Source organism: Scyliorhinus torazame, chromosome 1, assembly GCF_047496885.1.
Source record: "Scyliorhinus torazame isolate Kashiwa2021f chromosome 1, sScyTor2.1, whole genome shotgun sequence".
In the NCBI taxonomy this organism is placed as follows: Eukaryota; Metazoa; Chordata; class Chondrichthyes; order Carcharhiniformes; family Scyliorhinidae; genus Scyliorhinus; species Scyliorhinus torazame.
In genome coordinates this window covers 8,380,886-8,405,384 of record NC_092707.1, presented here as the reverse complement: position 1 = coordinate 8,405,384, position 24,499 = coordinate 8,380,886, and the positions used below count along the sequence as shown (strand labels likewise).

Below are 24,499 nucleotides of genomic sequence, written 5' to 3'. Positions count from 1 at the left end.
GAAGAGAAAAAGAGCGATATTCCTCCCGACGACAGGCTGAGGAGTGTACGAAATGTTCAAGGATTAGCTTGTCCTGGCTAAGCCGAAAGATAGGCCGCAGTCACACCTTCTGTTGAAGTTTGAGTAGCACTACAGACCCAACACACTGGATATTGCAGGAAGCTATTGGTTTGGTAGAAGGAATCAGGACACCAGAGAGTTTATCGTGGATTTGAGAAAGCTTTGCATTCATTGCAGTGTTGGAGAATTTCGAGATAGAGAATTGTGAGACAGGTTGTGTGCAGTTTAGGAAGTGAATGGATCCACAGTATGTTTTTTGGCATTGTCAAAGTTAATCGCTTGTCAAACAGCATCGTCCGTGGCCTTGGTGGAAGGTGGTTCGGGAGGCGTCAGAGTTAACAATCGGCAGTCATCTGCTGAAGTAAGTAAGCCACAGCTGAAAAAGCAGAAGGCCCAAACGACAGCTGTTAGTAGTAGCAGGAGGTACAAAGAAGTTTGGTCAACACTGAGCGCAGAAGTGTCCATTTGTGAACATAGAGTGCTGCAGCGGCAAGAGTGAGGGTCATCTTGCCGAGTATTGTGAGCAGTTTTGGGCCCTATCTAAGGAAGGATGTGCTGGCCTTGGAAAGGGTCCAGAGGAGGCTCACAAGAATGATCCCTGGAATGAAGAGCTTGTCGTATGAGGAACGTTTGAGGACTCTGGGTGTGTATTTGTTGGAGTTTAGAAGGATGAGCGGGGATCTGATTGAAACTTACAGGATACTGCGAGGTCTGGATAGAGTGGACGTGGAGAGGATGTTTCCATTAGTAGGAAAAACTAGAGCCAGAGGACACAATCTCAGACTAAAGGGACGATCCTTTAAAACCGAGATGAGGAGGAATTTCTTCAGCCAGAGGGTGGTGAATCTATGGAACTCTTTGCCGCAGAAGGCTGTGGGGGCAAATCACTGAGTGTCTTTAAGACAGAGATAGATAGGTTCTTGATTAATAAGGGGATCAGGGGTTATGGGGAGAAGGCAGGAGAATGGGGATGAGAAAAATATCAGCCATGATTATCTTGACAAATATATGAATAGGATGGGAATATCTTGACAAATATATGAATAGGATGGGAATATCTTGACAAATATGTGAATAGGATGGGAATAGAAGGATACGGACCCAGGAAGTGTAGAAGATTGTAGTTTAGTCGGGCAGTATGGTCGGCACGGGCTTGGAGGGCCGAAGGGCCTGTTCCTGTGCTGTACATTTCTTTGTTCTTTGTTCTTTGTTCTTTGATTGAATGGCGGAGCAGACTCGATGGGCCGAGTGGCCTAATTCTGCTCCTATGTCTTATGGTCTTATGGACATGACAACAGAATGCAAATGGTGAAAACATGGGCTGAAGGAAATGGAAGTCACTGGATACATAGAAACGTAGAAAATGGGAGGAGGGGGAGTCCATTCGGCCCTCCGAGCCTGCTCCGCCATTCCTTATGATCATGGCCGATCATCAAGTTCAATGCCCTGATCCCATTTTCCTCCCTTGATCCCTTTAGACCCAAGAGCAGCAGGTCAATGAGGGGTCAGTTGAGACCCGTGCAATCCGATGCACAAGGATGCCCCGTGGAAGCTCACAGGGCATCACGGTCCGGGTAATGTTGGATGGAGCTCTGATAAACTTGGAGGTTGACACGGGGGGTATCTGTCAGCACGATCCCTGAATCGCTATCCCATCCAAAGTTGAGTTAGCATCAGCCCGAGAAATCACACATAGAATTCTGAAGTTATGGAGGAGAGAAAATCCCCAAAATGGAAATGTGTTGGTTCCAGTCACAAATAAGGAGCAATGTGCAAACTCTCCCAACATTGTGGTGAATGATAACGATCCGGCCTTGTTACCTAGTTGACGGCACTTAGATTAACCGGAAGAAGCTTTTTCATGTAGGAGACACATTTACAACACGAGACAAAGTGACCACCAAGTATCCGCAGGTGTTTAGTCACACCGGCAAACTGATTGGCGGATACAAGGCCTAGGTACAGGCTGAGGGGAGCACAAGGTCAGTTTACTGTAGGCCTCATCCAGTATCCTTTGCTCCAAGGAAGAAAGTAGAGCAAGAACTGGAAAGATTTAAGACTGAGAAGTCTGTCCTTTAAAAGCACTTGTCTTTGCAGGGGCAGACCAGTCGATTTCGGCGGGAGAACAGCTGGTGAGTCAGTTTCAGCGGGAGCAGTGCGGAAGTGGCTGCTGGGAGGTAAGTCAACCTTTAAAAGCACTTGTCTTTGCAGGGGCAGACCAGTCGATTTTGGCGTGAGAACAGCTGGTGAGTCAGTTTCAGCGGGAGCAGTGCGGAAGTGGCTGCTGGGAGGTAAGTCTGTCCTTTAAAAGCACTTGTCTTTGCAGGGGCAGGCCAGTCGATTTCGGCGGGAGTGGAGCTGGCTGGTTAGTCAATTTCAGCAGCAGCTGTTTTAGGCGGGAACAGGAAGTCGACCCGCGGACGTCTGGGAAGACCATCACCAATAAATTCTGGTGGAGAGGAAACCCGAGACATTACACGTGTAGTGTCTCCCACCCGCCCTCCTCCTCTAACCTAATAATAAAACCCATTGGTCTGAGGTAAGTACCATATTTTATTATATTATTATTTTTTATAAAAAATTTAATTTAGTTGTTAGCCAGCTCTTGGTAGAAAGTTAGAGGAATGGCAGGGAAGGGAGTGCAATGTTCCTCCTGCAGGATGTTTGAGGTGAGGGATGCAGTTAGTGTCCCTGCTGATTTTACCTGCAGGAAGTGCTACCATCTCCAGCTCCTCCAAGACCGAGTTAGGGAACTGGAGCTGGAGTTGGAAGAACTTCGGATCATTCAGGAGGCAGAAGGGGTCATAGATAGCAGCTTCAGGGAATTAGTTACACCAAAGATTGGAGATAGGTGGGTAACTGTAAGAGGGGCTGGGAAAAAGCAGTCAGTGCAGGGATCCCCTGCAGTCGTTCCCCTGAGAAACAAGTATACCGCTTTGGATACTTGTGGGGGGGGGGGACTTACCAGGGGTAAGCCATGGGGTACGGGCCTCTGGCCTGTGTCCCTGTTGCTCAGAAGGGAAGGGGGAGAGGAGCAGTGCATTAGTAATTGGGGATTCTATAGTCAGGGGCACAGATAGGAGATTTTGTGGGAGCGTGAGAGACTCACGTTTGGTATGTTGCCTCCCAGGTGCAAGGGTACGTGATGTCTCGGATCGTGTTTTCCGGGTCCTTAGGGGGGAGGGGGAGCAGCCCCAAGTCGTGGTCCACATTGGCACTAACGACATAGGTAGGAAAGGGGACAAGGATGTCAGGCAGGCTTTCAGGGAGCTAGGATGGAAGCTCAGAACTAGAACAAACAGAGTTGTTATCTCTGGGTTGTTGCCCGTGCCACGTGATAGTGAGATGAGGAATAGGGAGAGAGAGCAATTAAACACGTGGCTACAGGGATGGTGCAGGCGGGAGGGATTCAGATTTTTGGATAACTGGGGCTCTTTCTGGGGAAGGTGGGACCTCTACAGACAGGATGGTCTACATCTGAACCTGAGGGGCACAAATATCCTGGGGGGGAGATTTGTTAGTGCTCTTTGGGGGGGTTTAAACTAATGCAGCAGGGGCATGGGAACCTGGATTGTAGTTTTAGGGTAAGGGAGAATGAGAGTATAGAGGTCAGGAGCACAGATTTGACGTCGCAGGAGGGGGCCAGTGTTCAGGTAGGTGGTTTGAAGTGTGTCTACTTCAATGCCAAGAGTATACGAAACAAGGTAGGGGAACTGGCAGCATGGGTTGGTACCTGGGACTTCGATGTTGTGGCCATTTCGGAGACATGGATAGAGCAGGGACAGGAATGGATGTTGCAGGTTCCGGGGTTTAGGTGTTTTAGTAAGCTCAGAGAAGGAGGCAAAAGAGGGGGAGGTGTGGCGCTGCTAGTCAAGAGCAGTATTACGGTGGCGGAGAGGATGCTAGATGGACTCTTCTTCCGAGGTAGTATGGGTTGAAGTTGGAAACAGGAAAGGAGAGGTCACCCTGTTGGGAGTTTTTTATAGGCCTCCTAATAGTTCTAGGGATGTAGAGGAAAGGATGGCGAAGATGATTCTGGATAAGAGCGAAAGTAACAGGGTAGTTATTATGGGAGACTTTAACTTTCCAAATATTGACTGGAAAAGATATAGTTCGAGTACAATAGATGGGTCGTTTTTTGTACAGTGTGTGCAGGAGGGTTTCCTGAAACAATATGTTGACAGGCCAACAAGAGGCGAGGCCACGTTGGATTTGGTTTTGGGTAATGAACCAGGCCAGGTGTTGGATTTGGAGGTAGGAGAGCACTTTGGGGACAGTGACCACAATTCGGTGACGTTTACATTAATGATGGAAAGGGATAAGTATACACCGCAGGGCAAGAATTATAGCTGGGGGAAGGGCAATTATGATGCCATTAGACGTGACTTGGGGGGGATAAGGTGGAGAAGTAGGCTGCAAGTGTTGGGCACACTGGATAAGTGGGGCTTGTTCAAGGATCAGCTACTGCGTGTTCTTGATAAGTATGTACCGGTCAGGCAGGGAGGAAGGCGTCGAGCGAGGGAACCGTGGTTTACCAAGGAAGTGGAATCTCTTGTTAAGAGGAAGAAGGAGGCCTATGTGAAGATGAGGTGTGAAGTTTCAGTTGGGGCGATGGATAGTTACAAGGTAGCGAGGAAGGATCTAAAGAGAGAGCTAAGACGAGCAAGGAGGGGACATGAGAAGTATTTGGCAGGAAGGATCAAGGAAAACCCAAAAGCTTTCTATAGGTATGTCAGGAATAAGCGAATGACTAGGGAAAGAGTAGGACCAGTCAAGGACAGGGATGGGAAGTTGTGTGTGGAGTCTGAAGAGATAGGCGAGATACTAAATGAATATTTTTCGTCAGTATTCACTCAGAAAAAAGATAATGTTGTGGAGGAGAATGCTGAGCCCCGGGCTAATAGAATAGATGATGATGTGGAGATGCCGGCGTTGGACTGGGGTGAGCACAGTACGAAGTCTTACAACACCAGGTTAAAGTCTAACAGGTTTGTTTCGATGTCACTAGCTTTCGGAGCGCTGCTCCTTCCTCAGGTGAATGCAGAGGTCTGTTCCAGAAACACATATATAGACAAATTCAAAGATGCCAGACAATGCTCGGAATGTGAGCATTAGCAGATGATTAAATCTTTACCCGCGACAACGCAGAATCGCCGAACAGAAACTTATAGCCAAGTTCCGCACACATGAGTGCGGCCTCAACCGGGACCTGGGATTCATGTCGCATTACATTCATCCCCCACCATCTGGCCTGCAAAATCCTACCAACTGTCCTGGCTTGATACAATTCACACCTCTTTAACCTGGGGTTACCCCATCTCTGGATCCGTAAAGATTTAATCACCTGCTAATGCTCGCATTCCAAGCATTGTCTGGCATCTTTGAATTTGTCTATATATGTGTTTCTGGAACAGACCTCTGCATTCACCTGAGGAAGGAGCAGCGCTCCGAAAGCTAGTGACATCGAAACAAACCTGTTGGACTTTAACCTGGTGTTGTAAGACTTCGTACAATAGAATAGATGGCATTGAGGTACGGAGGGAAGAGGTGTTGGCAATTCTGGACAGGCTGAAAATAGATAAGTCCCCGGGACCTGATGGGATTTATCCTAGGATTCTCTGGGAGGCCAGGGAAGAGATTGCTGGACCTTTGGCTTTGATTTTTATGTCATCATTGGCTACAGGAATAGTGCCAGAGGACTGGAGGACAGCAAATGTGGTCCCTTTGTTCAAAAAGGGGAGCAGAGACAACCCCGGCAACTATAGACCGGTGAGCCTCACGTCTGTAGTGGGTAAAGTCTTGGAGGGGATTATAAGAGACAAGATTTATAATCATCTAGATAGGAATAATATGATCAGGGATAGTCAGCATGGCTTTGTGAAGGGTAGGTCATGCCTCACAAACCTTATTGAGTTCTTTGAGAAGGTGACTGAACAGGTAGATGAGGGTAGAGCAGTTGATGTGGTGTATATGGATTTCAGCAAAGCGTTTGATAAGGTTCCCCACGGTAGGCTATTGCAGAAAATACGGAGGCTGGGGATTGAGGGTGATTTAGAGATGTGGATCAGAAATTGGCTAGCTGAAAGAAGACAGAGGGTGGTGGTTGATGGGATATGTTCAGAATGGAGTACAGTCACAAGTGGAGTACCACAAGGATCTGTTCTGGGGCCGTTGCTGTTTGTCATTTTTATCAATGACCTCGAGGAAGGCGCAGAAGGGTGGGTGAGTAAATTTGCAGACGATACTAAAGTCGGTGGTGTTGTCGATAGTGTGGAAGGATGTAGCAGGTTACAGAGGGATATAGATAAGCTGCAGAGCTGGGCTGAGAGGTGGCAAATGGAGTTTAATGTAGAGAAGTGTGAGGTGATTCACTTTGGAAGGAATAACAGGAATGCGGAATATTTGGCTAATGGTAAAGTTCTTGAAAGTGTGGATGATCAGAGGGATCTAGGTGTCCATGTACATAGATCCCTGAAAGTTGCCACCCAGGTTGATAGGGTTGTGAAGAAGGCCTATGGAGTGTTGGCCTTTATTGGTAGAGGGATTGAGTTCCGGAGTCAGGAGGTCATGTTGCAGCTGTACAGAACTCTGGTACGGCCGCATTTGGAGTATTGCGTACAGTTCTGGTCACCGCATTATAGGAAGGACGTGGAGGCTTTGGAGCGGGTGCAGAGGAGATTTACCAGGATGTTGCCTGGTATGGAGGGAAAATCTTATGAGGAAAGGCTGATGGACTTGAGGTTGTTTTCGTTGGAGAGAAGAAGGTTAAGAGGAGACTTAATAGAGGCATACAAAATGATCAGGGGGTTGGATAGGGTGGACAGTGAGAGCCTTCTCCCGCGGATGGAAATGGCTGGCACGAGGGGACATAACTTTAAACTGAGGGGTAATAGATATACGACAGAGGTCAGAGGTAGGTTCTTTACGCAAAGAGTGGTGAGGCCGTGGAATGCCCTACCTGCTACAGTAGTGAACTCGCCAACATTGAGGGCATTTAAAAGTTTATTGGATAAACATATGGATGATAATGGCATAGTGTAGGTTAGATGGCTTTTGTTTTGGTGCAACATCGTGGGCCGAAGGGCCTGTACTGCGCTGTATTGTTCTATGTTCTATGTTCTATGAGAACTGATTTGGATGATTTGTTATGTTCACGGTGTAACATAAGCAGCTTCCTTGTGGTGCACTTGACAAAGGAAGGTTCGGACGTGGAGATAACTTCAACACGTTTATTAAACTATTTACACTTCTATTACTCGGGTTCGACACTACTGCTAATCCTACTATAGCTACCCAGACTGACTAACCAGTTGCTGCAATCCACGTGGTGGGTGTAATATTGAATCAACCCTGTGTCTCTACTCACTGACTGTCTCCACTGGAAAGAGGCAGATAATGTGTCTGGTGTCCTTTATATATGGGTTGGTGTAATGCCCCCCTGTGGTCGTGTCACCTCTGTGTGTATCGTGAATGTCCATTGGTCGCCTCCTATCTAACTGATCTATTGGTTGAGCGTGTGTGTGTGATGTTTCTGGTGCTCCCTCTAGTGTCTAGCTAGCCTACAGGAATTTACATTGATGCACATCACCACAAGAACATCATCTGTAAGGTAGGACAGAGTAATTGGGCTACTCCCTTATGGTTGTTGAAGACTCTGTGGGGTTCCTTCGGGAATGGTGAATCAGAAACTGGGATGTAATCCACGCAATTCTTCACTCCCATGTTGTCAGAAGGCCAGATATTTCCATAATTAGATTTGACAAATTACTACCTGCATCTTGAGTGGGTCAATGAGTCTAAGTCATATTTGATTATTAATACACGATTGGGTCTATTTCAGCTCCAACGACTGTCCTTTGGTGTTTCTGTGACCTTTCCAAGGGGTAAGAAGAGAATGTTGTCAGAATTCAGGGAGCAGTGCGCTGTTTGGATGGTGGAGTTATTTCCGCTCCAAACAGGCAGACCCACCACGACAGGATGAATAAGATGCTCCAATGTTTGGAAAGCCTCGGGAGCTCAGTCAAAGGCACAAAAATGTGAAATGTTCCCAAACTCTGTCCAGTATTTGGGTCACAGGTGGTCTAAAGGATGGGCTACTTACTGCCAAGAGTAAGGTTCAAGCAAAGGAAACGTGCCAGACGCTCTGAATCTCTGAGCTCAGATCATTCTGAACTCGGTGAATTACTGTGGCAAATCCAGAACAAATATGGCAACCTTACAGCACCCATTGAACTCTTGAGGAAGGATGGCCATGAAATTGGGCCAGGGAATATAACCAACTGTAGTGTAAAGAGTTGATTGATTGATTGATTGTCACATGTACTGAAGTGAAAATAATAATCGCATATTGTCACAAGTAGGCTTCAATGAAAAGCCCCTAGACACCACATTCCAGCACCTGTTCGCGGAGGCCGGTACGGGAATTGAACCCGCGCTGCTGGCCTTGTTCTGCATTACAAGTCAGCTGTTTAGCCCCCTGTGCTAAACCAGCCCCTAATCTTTATTGTCACAGGTAGGTTTACATTAACGCTGCAATGAAGTTACTGTGAAAAGCCCCTAGTCGCCACATTCCGGCGCCTGTTCGGGTACACAGAGGGAGAATTCAGAATGTCCAAATTACCTAACAGCACGTCTTTCGGGACTTGTGGGAGGAAACCGGAGCACCCGGAGGAAACCCACGCTGACACGGCGAGAACGTGCAGACTCCGCACAGACAGTGATCCAAGCCGGGAATCGAATCTGGGACCCTGGCGCTGTGAAGCAACAGTGCTAACCACTGTTCTACTGAGTAAACTATTTTTTCGCGGCCAAGGGAATGTACACAGTAGACAAAAAGAATAATCAACAGAGTGCATTGACAAATAGGACAGCGTGCATTTCAACGTGGTAACAGAATATAAGAACATAAGAACTAGGAGCAGGAGTAGGCCATCTGGCCCCTCGAGCCTGCTCTGCCATTTAATGAGATCATGGCTGATCTTTGTGGACTCAGCTCCACTCTCCGGCCCGTACACTATATCCCCGAATCCCTTTATTCTTTAGAAAGGCATCTATCTTTTTCTTAAAAACGTTTAAAGAAGGAGCCTCAACTGCTTCACTGGGCAAGGAATTCCAGAGATTCACAACCCTTTGGGTGAAGAAGTTCCTCCTACACTCAGTCCTAAATCTACCTCCCCTTATTTTGAGGCTATGCCCCCTAGTTCTGCTTTCCCCGACCAGTGGAAACAACCTGCCCGCATCTATCCTATCTATTCTCTTCATAATTTTATATGTTTCAATAAAATCCCCCCGCATCCTTCTAAACTCCAATGAGTACAGTCCCAGTCTACTCAACCTCTCGTCATAATCTAATCCCCTCAACTCTGGGATCAACCTAGTGAATCTCCTCTGCACTCCCTCCAGTGCCAATATGTCCTTTCTCAGGATAGGAGACCAAAACTGAACACAATACTCCAGATGCGGCCTCACAAACACCCTATACAATTGCAGCATAACCTCACTAGTCTTGAACTCCATCCCTCTAGCAATGAAAGACAAAACTCGATTAGCCTTCTTAATCACCTGTTGCACCTGCACACCAACTTTTTGCGACTCGTGCACCAGCACACCCAGGTCCCTCTGCACAGCAGCATGTTTTAACATCTTACCGTTTAAATAATAATCCATTCTGCTGTTAGTTCTCTGTGAAGCCCTGTGCTAGGATTTCTACTGTACACGCAAACATATGAATTAGGAGCAGGAGTATGCCACTCGGCCCCTCGAGCCTGCTTCCCCGTTCAATAAGGTCATAGCTGATCTGATTGTAACCCCAATGCCACTGTTGTACCCTCAATAACGACGCTTAGAGAGTACACGGTAAAGAAGGCTTTAATAAGCTTAGAACTAGCCTGGTGCCGAGACGGGTGCTAACTGGGTGCCGCCCACAAGACGGACCCTTATATACGGCTCCCAGGCGGGCGGAGCCAGAGGTGGAGTCCCCCAGGGTTCCAAGCCCGGTCTTAAAGGGCACATCACCTTACATGATGATAAGGGTACAGTCATACAGTAACCATTCATCACAGCCACATTCCTGCTGACCCCCGATAACCTTTCACCCCCGTGTTGATCAAGAATCTATCCAGCTCGGCCTTAAAAACATTCAAAGATTCTGCTTCCATTGGCTTCTGAGGAAGAGAGTTCCACAGACTCACTGCTCTCAGAGAAAACATTTCTCCTCATCGCTGTCTTAATTTAGCAACCCCTTATTTTTAGCTCTTGGTTCAAAAAGGGAGGGAGGCAGAAAGCAGAAATCCACCAGCCAGTTAGCCTAACATCTGTCACAGGGAAAGTTCCAGATCCTCCCACAACTGGAAGCATCCTCTTCACTTCCTCTCAACACCCCTCAGGATCTTAGCGTTTCAATCAAGTCGCCTCTTACTCGTCTCACCTCTCGTGGATACAAACCTAACATCTCCAACCTGTCCTGACCAGGCAACCAGCTCATTCTTGGTATTAGTCCAGTAAACCTTCTCTGAACTGCATCTAATGCATTTACATCTTCTCTTCACCTGTGAGCAGTTCTGGATTGCACGTTATTGGAGGGATGTGATAGCACTGGGTAGGATGCAGAGGCGATTTACCAGGATGTTGCCTGGGCTGGAGAGTGTTCGTTATGAAGAGAGATTGGACAGACTGGGGTTGTTTTCCTTGGAGCAGAGGAGACTGAGGGGGGACAGGATTGAGATGTATAAAATTATGAGGGGCACAGACAGAGTAGACAGGAAGAAACCTTTCCAATTGGTGGAGGGATCAATGACCAGGGGGCAGAGATTTAAGGGGTGGGATTCTCTCACCCCGGGGCCGGAGAATCGGCGGGACCGGCGCGAATCACGGGATGCCACCCCGACACCGGTCCGCCGATTCTCCAGAGAGCGGAGAACCGGCGGCATTCAAGCCGGCGCGGTCGGCGTGGCGCCGGTCGGGGGCCGCCCCCCCCCCCGGCGATTCTCGGTCCGGGTTGGGCTGAGCGGCACGCTAAAAATGCCGAGTCGCACCGGCGCCGTCCACACCTGCTCTGAGCCGGCGGGACTTACGGCCTGGATGCATCTGGGGGCGGCCTAGTGGGGGGGGGGGGGGGGGGGGCCTCCGCTGTGGCCTAGCCCGTGATCGGGGCTTACCGACCGGCGGGCCGGCTTCTCGGGCTGGAAAATCTCAGCAGGTCAGGCAGCATCTGGAGGGAGAGAAAAGAGAAAAGAGCGAACGTTTCGAGTCCGATGACTCTTTGTTGAAGTGAGACGCTTTCTAGCTTTCTATTTTTGGTGGCCAGGGTTGGATAAGGACACAGAAGACCGTGAAAAACAATGTAGAGTTCCTCAAGCTGTAGAAAAGAAGCCACGATTGGTACCTTTGTAACCATGGAAATGACCCGCTGGAGTATGGCAGAAGCTGCACGCAGATTTAGCAGAATTTGAAGGGCGACAGCAATTGGTTGCGATCGATTATCCCTCAAAGTGGGTCGATGTGTTTCCAAAGAATCAAACAACAACTCGCAAAACTCTCGATATTCTGTGTTGTTTGTCTGAAGCTTCGGGGTCCCAGAGGGAATTGTGTCTGACAACCAGCTTCCTCAGTCTCATTGCGACGGATTTTCAGATTTCTGAGAATGAATGTGATAAAAGGGACTGGAATTCCATTGGATCCTCCTGCTTCGAATGGAGCAGCAGGACACACAGAACAAATTGTTCAGCAAGCTCTCGTTAAACCAGTCAATTTCGGCGGGAGAACAGCTGGTGAGTCAGTTTCAGCGGGAGCAGTGCGGAAGTGGCTGCTGGGAGGTAAGTCTGTCCTTTAAAAGCACTTGTCTTTGCAGGGGCAGGCCAGTCGATTTCGGCGGGAGAACAGCTGGTGAGTCAGTTTCAGCGGGAGCTGAGAATTTTTTTTTTTTAAATTAGTGTTTTAGGCGGGAACAGGAAATCGACCCGCGGAAGTCTGGGAAGACCCTCACCAATAAATTCTGGTGGAGAGGAAACCCGAGACACTACACATGTAGTGTCTCCCACCCGCCCTCCTCCTCTAACCTAATAATAAAACCCATTTGTCTGAGGTAAGTACCATATTTTATTATATTATTATTATTTTTTATAAAAAATTTAATTTAGTTGTTAGCCAGATCTTGGTAGAAAGTTAGAGGAATGGCAGGGAAGGGAGTGCAATGTTCCTCCTGCAGGATGTTTGAGGTGAGGGATGCAGTTAGTGTCCCTGCTGATTTTACCTGCAGGAAGTGCTGCCATCTCCAGCTCCTCCAAGACCGAGTTAGGGAACTGGAGCTGGAGTTGGAAGAACTTCGGATCATTCGGGAGGCAGAAGGGGTCATAGATAGCAGCTTCAGGGAATTAGTTACACCAAAGATTGGAGATAGGTGGGTAACTGTAAGAGGGGCTGGGAAAAAGCAGTCAGTGCAGGGATCCCCTGCGGTCGTTCCCCTGAGAAACAAGTATACCGCTTTGGATACTTGTGGGGGGGGACGACTTACCAGGGGTAAGCCATGGGGTACGGGCCTCTGGCACGGAGTCTGTCCCTGTTGCTCAGAAGGGAAGGGGGGAGAGGAGCAGTGCATTAGTAATTGGGGATTCTATAGTCAGGGGCACAGATAGGAGATTTTGTGGGAGCGTGAGAGACTCACGTTTGGTATGTTGCCTCCCAGGTGCAAGGGTACGTGATGTCTCGGATCGTGTTTTCCGGGTCCTTAGGGGGAGGGGGAGCAGCCCCAAGTCGTGGTCCACATTGGCACTAACGACATAGGTAGGAAAGGGGACAAGGATCTCAGGCAGGCTTTCAGGGAGCTAGGATGGAAGCTCAGAACTAGAACAAACAGAGTTGTTATCTCTGGGTTGTTGCCCGTGCCACGTGATAGTGAGATGAGGAATAGGGAGAGAGAGCAATTAAACACGTGGCTACAGGGATGGTGCAGGCGGGAGGGATTCAGATTTTTGGATAACTGGGGCTCTTTCTGGGGAAGGTGGGACCTCTACAGACAGGATGGTCTACATCTGAACCTGAGGGGCACAAATATCCTGGGGGGGAGATTTGTTAGTGCTCTTTGGGGGGGTTTAAACTAATGCAGCAGGGGCATGGGAACCTGGATTGTAGTTTTAGGGTAAGGGAGAATGAGAGTATAGAGGTCAGGAGCACAGATTTGACGTCGCAGGAGGGGGCCAGTGTTCAGGTAGGTGGTTTGAAGTGTGTCTACTTCAATGCCAAGAGTATACGAAACAAGGTAGGGGAACTGGCAGCATGGGTTGGTACCTGGGACTTCGATGTTGTGGCCATTTCGGAGACATGGATAGAGCAGGGACAGGAATGGATGTTGCAGGTTCCGGGGTTTAGGTGTTTTAGTAAGCTCAGAGAAGGAGGCAAAAGAGGGGGAGGTGTGGCGCTGCTAGTCAAGAGCAGTATTACGGTGGCGGAGAGGATGCTAGATGGGGACTCTTCTTCCGAGGTAGTATGGGTTGAAGTTAGAAACAGGAAAGGAGAGGTCACCCTGTTGGGAGTTTTTTTATAGGCCTCCTAATAGTTCTAGGGATGTAGAGGAAAGGATGGCGAAGATGATTCTGGATAAGAGCGAAAGTAACAGGGTAGTTATTATGGGAGACTTTAACTTTCCAAATATTGATTGGAAAAGATATAGTTTGAGTACAATAGATGGGTCGTTTTTTGTACAGTGTGTGCAGGAGGGTTTCCTGAAACAATATGTTGACAGGCCAACAAGAGGCGAGGCCACGTTGGATTTGGTTTTGGGTAATGAACCAGGCCAGGTGTTGGATTTGGAGGTAGGAGAGCACTTTGGGGACAGTGACCACAATTCAGGAAGGATCAAGGAAAACCCAAAAGCTTTCTATAGGTATGTCAGGAATAAGTGATTGACTAGGGAAAGAGTAGGACCAGTCAAGGACAGGGATGGGAAATTGTGTGTGGAGTCTGAAGAGATAGGCGAGATACTAAATGAATATTTTTCGTCAGTATTCACTCAGGAAAAAGATAATGTTGTGGAGGAGAATGCTGAGCCCCAGGCTAATAGAATAGATTGCATTGAGGTACGTAGGGAAGAGGTGTTGGCAATTCTGGACAGGCTGAAAATAGATAAGTCCCCGGGGCCTGATGGGATTTATCCTAGGATTCTCTGGGAGGCCAGGGAAGAGATTGCTGGACCTTTGGCTTTGATTTTTATGTCATCATTGGCTACAGGAATAGTGCCAGAGGACTGGAGGACAGCAAATGTGGTCCCTTTGTTCAAAAAGGGGAGCAGAGACAACCCCGGCAACTATAGACCGGTGAGCCTCACGTCTGTAGTGGGTAAAGTCTTGGAGGGGATTATAAGGGACAAGATTTATAATCATCTAGATAGGAATAATATGATCAGGGATAGTCAGCATGGCTTTGTGAAGGGTAGGTCATGCCTCACAAACCTTATTGAGTTCTTTGAGAAGGTGACTGAACAGGTAGACGAGGGTATATATGGATTTCAGCAAAGCGTTTGATAAGGTTCCCCACGGTAGGCTATTGCAGAAAATATGGAGGCTGGGGATTGAGGGTGATTTAGAGATGTGGATCAGAAATTGGCTAGCTGAAAGAAGACAGAGGGTGGTGGTTGATGGGAAATGTTCAGAATGGAGTACAGTCACAAGTGGAGTACCACAAGGATCTTTTCTGGGGCCGTTGCTGTTTGTCATTTTTATCAATGACCTAGAGGAAGGCGCAGAAGGGTGGGTGAGTAAATTTGCAGACGATACTAAAGTCGGTGGTGTTGTCGATAGTGTGGAAGGATGTAGCAGGTTACAGAGGGATATAGATAAGCTGCAGAGCTGGGCTGAGAGGTGGCAAATGGAGTTTAATGTAGAGAAGTGTGAGGTGATTCACTTTGGAAGGAATAACAGGAATGCGGAATATTTGGCTAATGGTAAAGTTCTTGAAAGTGTGGATGATCAGAGGGATCTAGGTGTCCATGTACATAGATCCCTGAAAGTTGCCACCCAGGTTGATAGGGTTGCGAAGAAGGCCTATGGAGTGTTGGCCTTTATTGGTAGAGGGATTGAGTTCCGGAGTCGGGAGGTCATGTTGCAGCTGTACAGAACTCTGGTACGGCCGCATTTGGAGTATTGCGTACAGTTTTGGTCACCGCATTATAGGAAGGACGTGGAGGCTTTGGAGCGGGTGCAGAGGAGATTTACCAGGATGTTGCCTGGTTATGGAGGGAAAATCTTATGAGGAAAGGCTGATGGACTTGAGGTTGTTTTCGTTGGAGAGAAGAAGGTTAAGAGGAGACTTAATAGAGGCATACAAAATGATCAGGGGGTTGGATAGGGTGGACAGTGAGAGCCTTCTCCCGCGGATGGAAATGGCTGGCACGAGGGGACATAACTTTAAACTGAGGGGTAATAGATATAGGACAGAGGTCAGAGGTAGGTTCTTTACGCAAAAAGTAGTGAGGCCGTGGAATGCCCTACCTGCTACAGTAGTGAACTCGCCAACATTGAGGGCATTTAAAAGTTTATTGGGTAAACATATGGATGATAATGGCATAGTGTAGGTTAGATGGCTTTTCTTTCGGTGCAACATCGTGGGCCGAAGGGCCTGTACTGCGCTGTATTGTTCTATGTTCTATGTTCTAAACAAATACTAGACACAAATTGGAAGAAATGTCAGATGTCATTGAATCAAAAACTGTTCATATTTTTGTTCATTTACTGTAGCACACCTCACACTAATACTTCAGGTTTACTCCCCTTTCAGTAAACATAAGAACTAGGAGCAGGAGTAGGCTATCTGCCCCCTCGAGCCTGCTCCACCATTCAATGAGATCATGGCTGATCTTTTGTGGACTCAGCTCCACTTTCCGGCCCGAACACCATAACCCCTAATCCCTTTATTCTTCAAAAAACTATCTATCTTTATCTTAAAAACATTTAATGAAGGAGCCTCTACTGCTTCACTGGGCAAGGAATTCCATAGATTCACAACCCTTTGGGTGAAGAAGTTCCTCCTAAGCTCAGTCCTAATGGAAAACCTCACATTTGTCAACATTGTATTCCATCTGCCAGACCCTAGCCCATTCACTTACCCTATCCAAATCCCTCGGCAGACTTCTAGTATCCTCTGCACTTTATGCTTTACCACTCATCTTAGTGTCGTCTGCAAACTTGGACACAATGCCCTTGGTCCCCAACTCCAAATCATCTATGTAAATTGTGAACAATTGTGGGCCCAAGACTGAACCCTGAGGGACACCACTAGCTACTGATTGCCAACCAGAGAAACACCCATTAATCCCCACCCTTTGCTTTCTATTAATTAAGCAATCCTCTATCCATGCTAATGCTTTACCCTTAATGCCATGCATCTTTATCTTATGTAGCAACCTCTTGTGTGGCACCTTGTCAAAAGCTTTCTGGAAATCCAGATATACCACATCCATTGGCTCCCCGTTATCTACCTCACTGGTAATGTCCTCAAAAAATTCCACTAAATTAGTTCGGCACGACCTGCCCTTTATGAACCCATGCTGCGTCTGCCCAATGGGACAATTTCCATTCAGATGCCTCGCTATTTCTTCCTTGATGATAGATTCCAGCATCTTCCCCACTACCGAAGTTAAGCTAACTTGCCTATACTTACCCATTATCTGCCTACTACCTTTTTTAAACAGTGGTGTCACGTTTGCTAATTTCCAATCCGCCGGTACCCCAAAGTCGAGTGAATTTTAGTAAATTATCACTAGTGCATTTGCAATTTCCCATGCCATCTCTTTTAGCACTCTGGGATGCATTCCATCAGGGCCAGGAGACTTGTCTACCTTTAGCCCAATTAGCTTGCCCATCACTACTGAGTGATAACAATCATCTCAAGGTCCTCACCTGTCATCGCCTCATTTCCATCAGTCACTGGCATGTTATTTGTGTCTTCCACTGTGAAGACCGACCCAAAAAAACCTGTTCAGTTCCTCAGCCATTTCCTCATCTCCCATTATTAAATCTCCCTTCTCATCCTCTGAAGGACCAATATTTACCTTAGCAACTCTTTTTGTTTTATATATTTGTAGAAACTTTTACTATCTGTTTTTATATTCTGAGCATGTTTACTCTCATAATCTATCTTACTCTTCTTTATAGATTTTTTAGTAGCTTTCTGTTGCCCCCTAAAGATTTCCCAGTCCACTAGTCTCCCACTAATCTTTGCCACTTTGTATGCTTTTTCCTTCAATTTGATACTCTCCCTTATTTCTTTAGATATCCACAGTCGATTTTTCCTCTTTCTACCGTCCTTCCTTTTTGTTGGTATAAACCTTTGCCGAGCACTGTGAAAAATCGCTTGGAATGTTCTCCACTGTTCCTCAACTGTTTCACCATAAAGTTTTTGCTCCCAGTCTACCTTAGCTAGCTCTTCTCTCATCCCATTGTAATCTCCTTTGTTTAAGCACAAACACTAGTGTTTGATTTTACCTTCTCGCCCCCATCTGTATTTTAAATTCCACCATATTGTGATCGCTCCTTCCGAGAGGATCCCTAACTATGAGATCCTGAATCAATCCTGTCTCATACACAGGACCAGGTCCAGGATCGCTTGTTCCCTCGTAGGTTCCATTACATACTATTCTCGGAAATTATCGCGGATACATTCTATAAACTGCTCCTCAAGGGTGCCTTGACCAAAAAGAAATGTTCCCTCATCTTGGTCCTGAATGGTCCACGTCCTACCCTGAGACGGTGCCCCTTGTTCTAGATTCCCCAACCAGGGGAAACATCCTCCCTGCATCCAGTCTGCCCAGCCCTGTTTGTACGTTTCAATCAGATCTCCTCTCATCTAAACTCTAGTGAATACAGGCCCAGTCAAACCAATCTCTCCTCATAGGACAGTTCTGTTTTGAATCTCCGCTGCACTCCCTCTCGGGCAAGTATATCCTTTCTCAGGTCGGGAGACAAAAACTGCACGCAATACTCCAGGTGTGGTCTATCCAAGGTCCTGTATAACTGCAGAAAGACATCTCTACTTCTGAACTCAAATCCTCTCGCAATGAAGGCCAACAAACAAAGAACAAAGAAATGTACAGCACAGGAACAGGCCCTTCGGCCCTCCAAGCCTGTGCCGACCATGCTGCCCGACTTAACTACAATCTTCTACACTTCCTGGGTCCGTATCCCTCTATTCCCATCCTATTCATGTATTTGTCAAGGTACCCCTTAAATGTCACTATCGTCCCTGCTTCCACCACCTCCTACTGCAGCGAGTTCCAGGCACCCACTACACTCTGTGTAAAAAACTTGCCTCGTACATCTCTAAACCTTGCCCCTCGCACCTTAAACCTATGCCCCCTAGTAATTGACCCCTCTACCCTGGGGAAAAGCCTCTGACTATCCACTCTGTCTATGCCCCTCATAATTTTATAGACCTCTATCAGGTCGCCCCTCAACCTCCGTCATTCCAGTGAGAACAAACCGAGTTTATTCAACCGGTCCTCATAGCTAATGCCCTCCATAACCAGGCAACATCCTGGTAAATCTGGTAAAACCATTTGCCTCCCCGATTTCTTGCAGCACCTGCGTCTCCACTTTCATCGACTGGTGTACAAGGACACCCAGATCCCTCTGTACACCCACATTTCCCAATATGTCACCATTTAAATAATAATCTTCTTTTCTGTTTTCCACATATAATTTCAGATTTAACCAGGCTGTACTCCATCTGCCATGTGTTTGCTCACTCGCTCAACGTTCTAAACCACCTTGAAGCCACTTTGCATCCTCCTCACAACTCACAATTCCACCCAGTTTTGTGCCATCACAAACTTGGAAATGATACATTTGGTTCCCTCATCCAGGTCATTTATATCACAGCTGGGGCCCAAGCACTGACCCCTGCGGTACTCCACTCGTCACTGCCAGAAAGGAGACCCATTTATTCACACTCTCTAGTTCCCTGTCTATCAACCAATTCTCAATCCGTGCCAATACATTACCCCCTATCCCATGTACTTTAACTTTGCCCGATACCCTCTTATGAGGGATTTTACCAAAAGACTTCTGAAAGTCCAAATATACCACACCCACTGGTTCTCCCTTATCTATTCTACTGGTCCAATAGGTTTGTTAAGCATGAGATGCCTTTGATAAACACATGCTGACTTTGCCCAATTGTAATAAATATAGAAATTGTTCTCTGTGATATTTTATATCTGTTGCAGTAATGTTATTAGCAGCCTGGGTTAAGGTATATATTTGCTCAGTAATATTATGAAAGAACCTAGGTTAAGGTATCCAGACTGTATGCCTGCTAAAGCTGTACTTTAGGAGTCATAAAAGAGTGAGGTAATTATTGATTTTAACCACTTACATGCTTAGAGATAAAGGGCTAATGGAATAGTGTTTTGATTGCTGGAGATTCCCTGGAGTGTAGATAATTTATGGGTGGAGTGGTGTTTAGTACTAGCTAAGCAGGTCGTGCAATTTAGCAGGATATGGGATTAATGCCACGCCAGTCGAGGGCCATTGGCAGCGGCCCCCCCCCCAGCAATTCTCCGGGCCCCGATAGGCTGAGCGGCCGCCTGTTTTTGGCCAGTTCCACATGGCAGGACCTGGCAGGTAAATCGGCTACTGGGGCCCTCGGGGGGGGGGGGGTGCGGGGGTATCCGACCGTGGGGGGGGGGGGGGGCCCACCGTGGCCTGGCCCGCGATCGGGGCCCACCGATCTGCGGGCGGGCCTGTGCTGTGGGGGCACGCCTTCCCTCCGCGCCTGCCCCTGTGGGGCTCCGCCATGGCCGGCGCGGAGAAGCCAACCCCCTGCGCAAGCGCCAGAATACGCCGTCCGGTCTGCGCATGCGCGGAACCACACCGGCGGTTCTGCGCATGCGCTAACTCGCGCAGTCCCTTCGGCACCGGCTGGTGTGGCGCCAACCCCTCCGCCGTCCACCTAGACCCCAGAAGTGCGGAGAATTCCACTCCTTCCGGTCGGCCTGATGCCGGAGTGGTTCGCGCCGTTTGTGATGCCGGTGTCGGGCCATCGCGCCGATTTCGGTGAATCCCGCCTCCCATGTCAGGCTAACTGCTCTGCAATTCCATTTGCCACTCTCCAATCTGTTCAACTGCTACAGAGACTATAGAATTTGAGAAGGTGATCACCAAAACATCCAATATTTCCTGGGCCACGTCCTTTCATACTCTGGGGTGTAGATTAACAGGCCCTGGTGAATTGTCAGCCTTAAACCCCAATCATGTCCCCAGCACCATTTTCTTATTAATACTGATCTCCTTCAATTCCACCCTCTCACTGCACCCTTGGTTCCACAACATCTCTGGGCGGTTACCCGTAACCTCTTTTGTGCAGACAGAGCTAACGTATGTGTTCAATTCTTCTTGAATTAATATATATTGTGAAAGCTCCACTGAATCTATCCACCAGCTTCTCCCATGGCTTTAAATGCTTCCCTCACAGTGAGCTCGCACCATCGACATTAGTTATGATAATAAACAGAAACAATTCGTTCGTCACCTTGGTGAATATGTAAATCATACCAATGCGCATTTATATCGTGGCACAAACACGATAAAATCTGCCAAGCACCTTCACAGGAACATTGTCATGTTCGACACTGAACACACGAGGTGTTTATGAGCAGCTGAATGAAAGTTTGGTTAAAGAGGTAGGTTTTAAAAGCGTCCTAAAATAGGTGGAGAGCCAGAGGGCGGGAGTCTCTGATCCTGAGGCTAAGTGTTGACGCTGTCGTAAACGCCGTCGCATTTTACGACGGCGTCAACAGGCCCCCAGGAGCAGCGATTCTGACCCCTACAGGGGGCCAGCACGGCACTGGAACGACCCATGTGAACCGCTCCAGTCCCGTGCTGGCCCCCTGTAGGGGCCAGAATTGCTGATCCTGAGGCCATGTCGGCGCCGTCAGGAAACGCGACGGCCTTTCCGACGGCGTCAACACTTAGACTCAGGATCAGAGAATCCCGCCCAGGGAGTGGTGAAGGGGCTAGAGGAGGTTGCAGAGGTAGGGAGGGTAGTATGAGTTGGAGGAGGTTACAGAGATAAGGAGGGTCGTTGGGGTTGGAGAAGGTTGCAGAGATAGGGAGGATTCTAGTGGCTGGAGGAAGTTACTGCGATAGGGAGGGGGTCCGGGGCTGGAGGAGGTTACAGAGAAAGGGAGGGGTTTAGGGACTGAAGAAGGCTACAGAGATAGGGAGGGTAGTAGGGGCTGGAGGAGGTTGCAGAGATAGGGAAGGGGTGTTCGGGCTGAAGGAGGTTACAGAGATATGGAGGGGTTTAGGGGCTGCAGGAGGTTGCAGAGATAGGGAGGGTTGGAGGGGCTGGAGGAGGTTACAGAGATATGGAGGGTTGTGGGGGCTGGAGGAGGTTACAGAGATAGGGAGGGGTGTAGGGGCTGGAGGAGGTTACAGAGATAGGGAGGGGTGTAGGGGCTGGAGGAGGTTACAGAGATAGAGAGGATTATAGGGGCTGGAGAAGGTTGCAGAGATAGAGAGGATTGTAGTGGCTGTAGGAGATTACAGCGATAGGGAGGGATGAAAGGGATGGAGGTGGTTACAGAGATAGGGATGGTTGTAGGGGCTGGAGGAGGTTACAGAGATAGGGAGGGCTGTAGGGGCTGGAGGAGGTTACAGAGATAGGGAGGGGTTGTAGGAGCTGGAGAAGGTTGCAGAGATAGGGAGGGTAGTAGTGGCTGGAGGAGGTTACAGAGATAGGGAGGGTAGGAGGGGCTGGAGGAGGTTACAGAGATAGGGAGGGTTGTAGAGGCTGGAGAAGGTTGCAGAGATAGGGAGGGGTGTAGTGGCTGTAGGAGATTACAGAGATAGGGAGGGTTGAAGGGGCTGGAGGAGGTTACAGAGATAGGGAGGGTTGGAGAGGCTGGAGGAGGTTACAGAGATAGAGAGGATTGTAGGGGCTGCAGGAGGTTGCAGAGATAGGGAGGGTTGGAGGGGCTGGAGGAGGTTACAGAGATAGAGAGGATTGTAGGGGCTGGAGAAGGTTGCAGAGATAGAGAGGATTGTAGTGGCTGTAGGAGATTACAGCGATAGGGAGGGATGAAAGGGCTGGAGGTGGTTACAGAGATAGGGATGGTTGTAGGGGCTGGAGGAGGTTACAGAGATAGGGAGGGCTGGAGGAGGTTACAGAGATAGGGAGGGGTTGTAGGAGCTGGAGAAGGTTGCAGAGATAGGAAGGGTAGTAGTGGCTGGAGGAGGTTACAGAGATAGGGAGGGTAGGAGGGGCTGGAGGAGGTTACAGAGATAGGGAGGGTTGTAGAGGCTGGAGGTGGTTGCAGAGATAGGGAGGGTAGGAGGGGCTGGAGGAGGTTACAGAGATAGGGAGGATTGTAGGGCTTGGAGAAGGTTGCAGAGAAAAGGAGGGTAGGAGGGGCTGGAGAAGGTTGCAGAGATAGGGAGGGTTGTAGGGGCTGGGGGAAATTAGAATCCAATTTAATAAGAATTTAAAAGTGAGGGGCTGGATTTTCCGATAACTGACGGCGAAATTGCTTTTGGCGATCAGCCGGAGAATCCATATTTACACTGGAATCGGGTGCGGTGCCGTTTTCCTGATGCTCCGCCTCCTCAAACACAACAGCTGATGTCCTCCCCCGATGCTCCGCCCCCGATGGGCCGAGTCGCCAGTGGCTTGGGGCGGCTGTGCTCACACCTTTCTGGGGCCTCGCGTGGCGGCTGGGGATTGTGTGCAGCGCTGTCACGGCGGTGGGGGGGGGGGGGGGCGTTCCGCTGGCTTCGGCGGGGGCTGGGGGGCTGGTGGCGGATGGTCCGGGGGTGGTGAGGGGTGTTACAGGGGGTGTTACAGAGGGACAATTGTTGCCAGGCCGGCTCCTCGTGCGCGGCCACGAACCCGGCCATTCTGCGTCCGTCTCCGCAGGTAAAGCGGGGGGGGGGGGGTTACGTGCCGCGGCTGCCCGCCCCCACATCGGGCGGAGGATGCTTGTAGGGGCGTCATCGACGTTTTGGTTGAAAGACATAGCCGCAGAATCGGAGAATCGAGCCCAAGTTGTCTTTCATTAATAAATCTGTCAAAGCAGTGCGAGCCAGACTGTGCAAAGAGGTAACTTAACTGAAGCCGACTTGTGGCAATAAGCGATTATTATTGTTATTATGAAATGAAAATGACTTATTGTCACAAGTAGGCTTCAAATGAAGTTACTGTGAAAAGCTCCTAGTCGCCACATTCCGCCACCTGTTCGGGGAGGCTGGTACGGGAATTGAACGGTGCTGCTGGCCTGCCTTGGTCTGCTTTCAAAGCCAGCAATTTAGCCCTGTGCTAAACAGCCCCTGCTGCTACTAATGCTCTCTTGATAAATGGCAACATCTCATATGAGTGAAATCCAATCGATGTTAAGGGCTGAATCTTCCAAGGTATGTTCCAGAGTTTGCTGTGCTCCCTCCGGCGTTGAGGACTGAAACGCTGGGATAAGCACACACTGACTGATCTTACTGCCGGGGAATGAGGCTGGATTATCTGAAAATGAGACTCAGTGTTGAGGCCGTCGTGAAAACGCTGGGGTTCCACGACGGCGTGATCGGGTCCCCAGCTGCAGCGATTCAACCGCTCCCAAGGGGCTAGCACGGGCGGAGTGGGAAACCCATCACGATGTTCACGCTCCGGCGGCCGATTCGCTGGGTCCGTGACTGTCGCGACACCACAGCTGCACAGAACGGAGTCTCCCCCTCACACACACACACACACACACACACACACAGGCGTCGCCCCAAGATGGCCGCAAGGTGAACAGCGCCGCGATCCCGGGACGCCGAATTGGAGACCCTCCTTGGCTCCATGGAGGCGAGAAAGCTGATACCATACCCCGGGCCGGGTCGGAGGTCACCCTGCGCCACCGTTTGCTGTGCCTGGGCGGAAGCGGGAGCCGCCATCAGCGCCATCGGGGTGGTGACCCGGAAAAATGCTGGACGACCTCCTCAGGTGAGTCCTGAGGAAGGAGCAGCGCTCTGAAAGCTAGTGATTCGAAACATACCTGTTGGACTTTAACCTGGTGCTGTAAGGCCTCTTACTGTATTTCAACACGGGGTTTTCCCCTGGAAGGAGGTTGTTTTTTAGACAGGAAGAGAGAGGATCCAGAAATTACAGTGCAAAAGGAGGCCATTCGGCCCATCGAGTCTGCACCGGCTCTTGGAAAGAGCACCCTACCTAAGGTCAACACCTCCACCCGATCCCCATAACCCAGTAACCCCACTCAACACAAAGGGCAATTTTGGACACTAAGGGCAATTTATCATGGCCAATCCACCTAACCTGCACATCTTTGGACTGTGGGAGGAAACCAGAGCACCCGGAGGAAACCCACGCACACACGGGGAGGATGTGCAGACTCCGCACAGACAGTGACCCAAGCCGGAATCGAACCTGGGACCCTGGAGCTGTGAAACAACTGTGCTATCCA

The 24,499-nt window shown here is 48.9% G+C and overlaps 1 protein-coding gene across 2 annotated transcripts in view; it reads right to left on the bottom strand.

Annotated features, from left to right (window-relative positions):
* The window catches only part of adgrd1 (adhesion G protein-coupled receptor D1), an 850,441-nt gene that overhangs the window by 414,714 nt on the left and 411,228 nt on the right, over window positions 1-24,499 (bottom strand). The window lies entirely within an intron of this gene.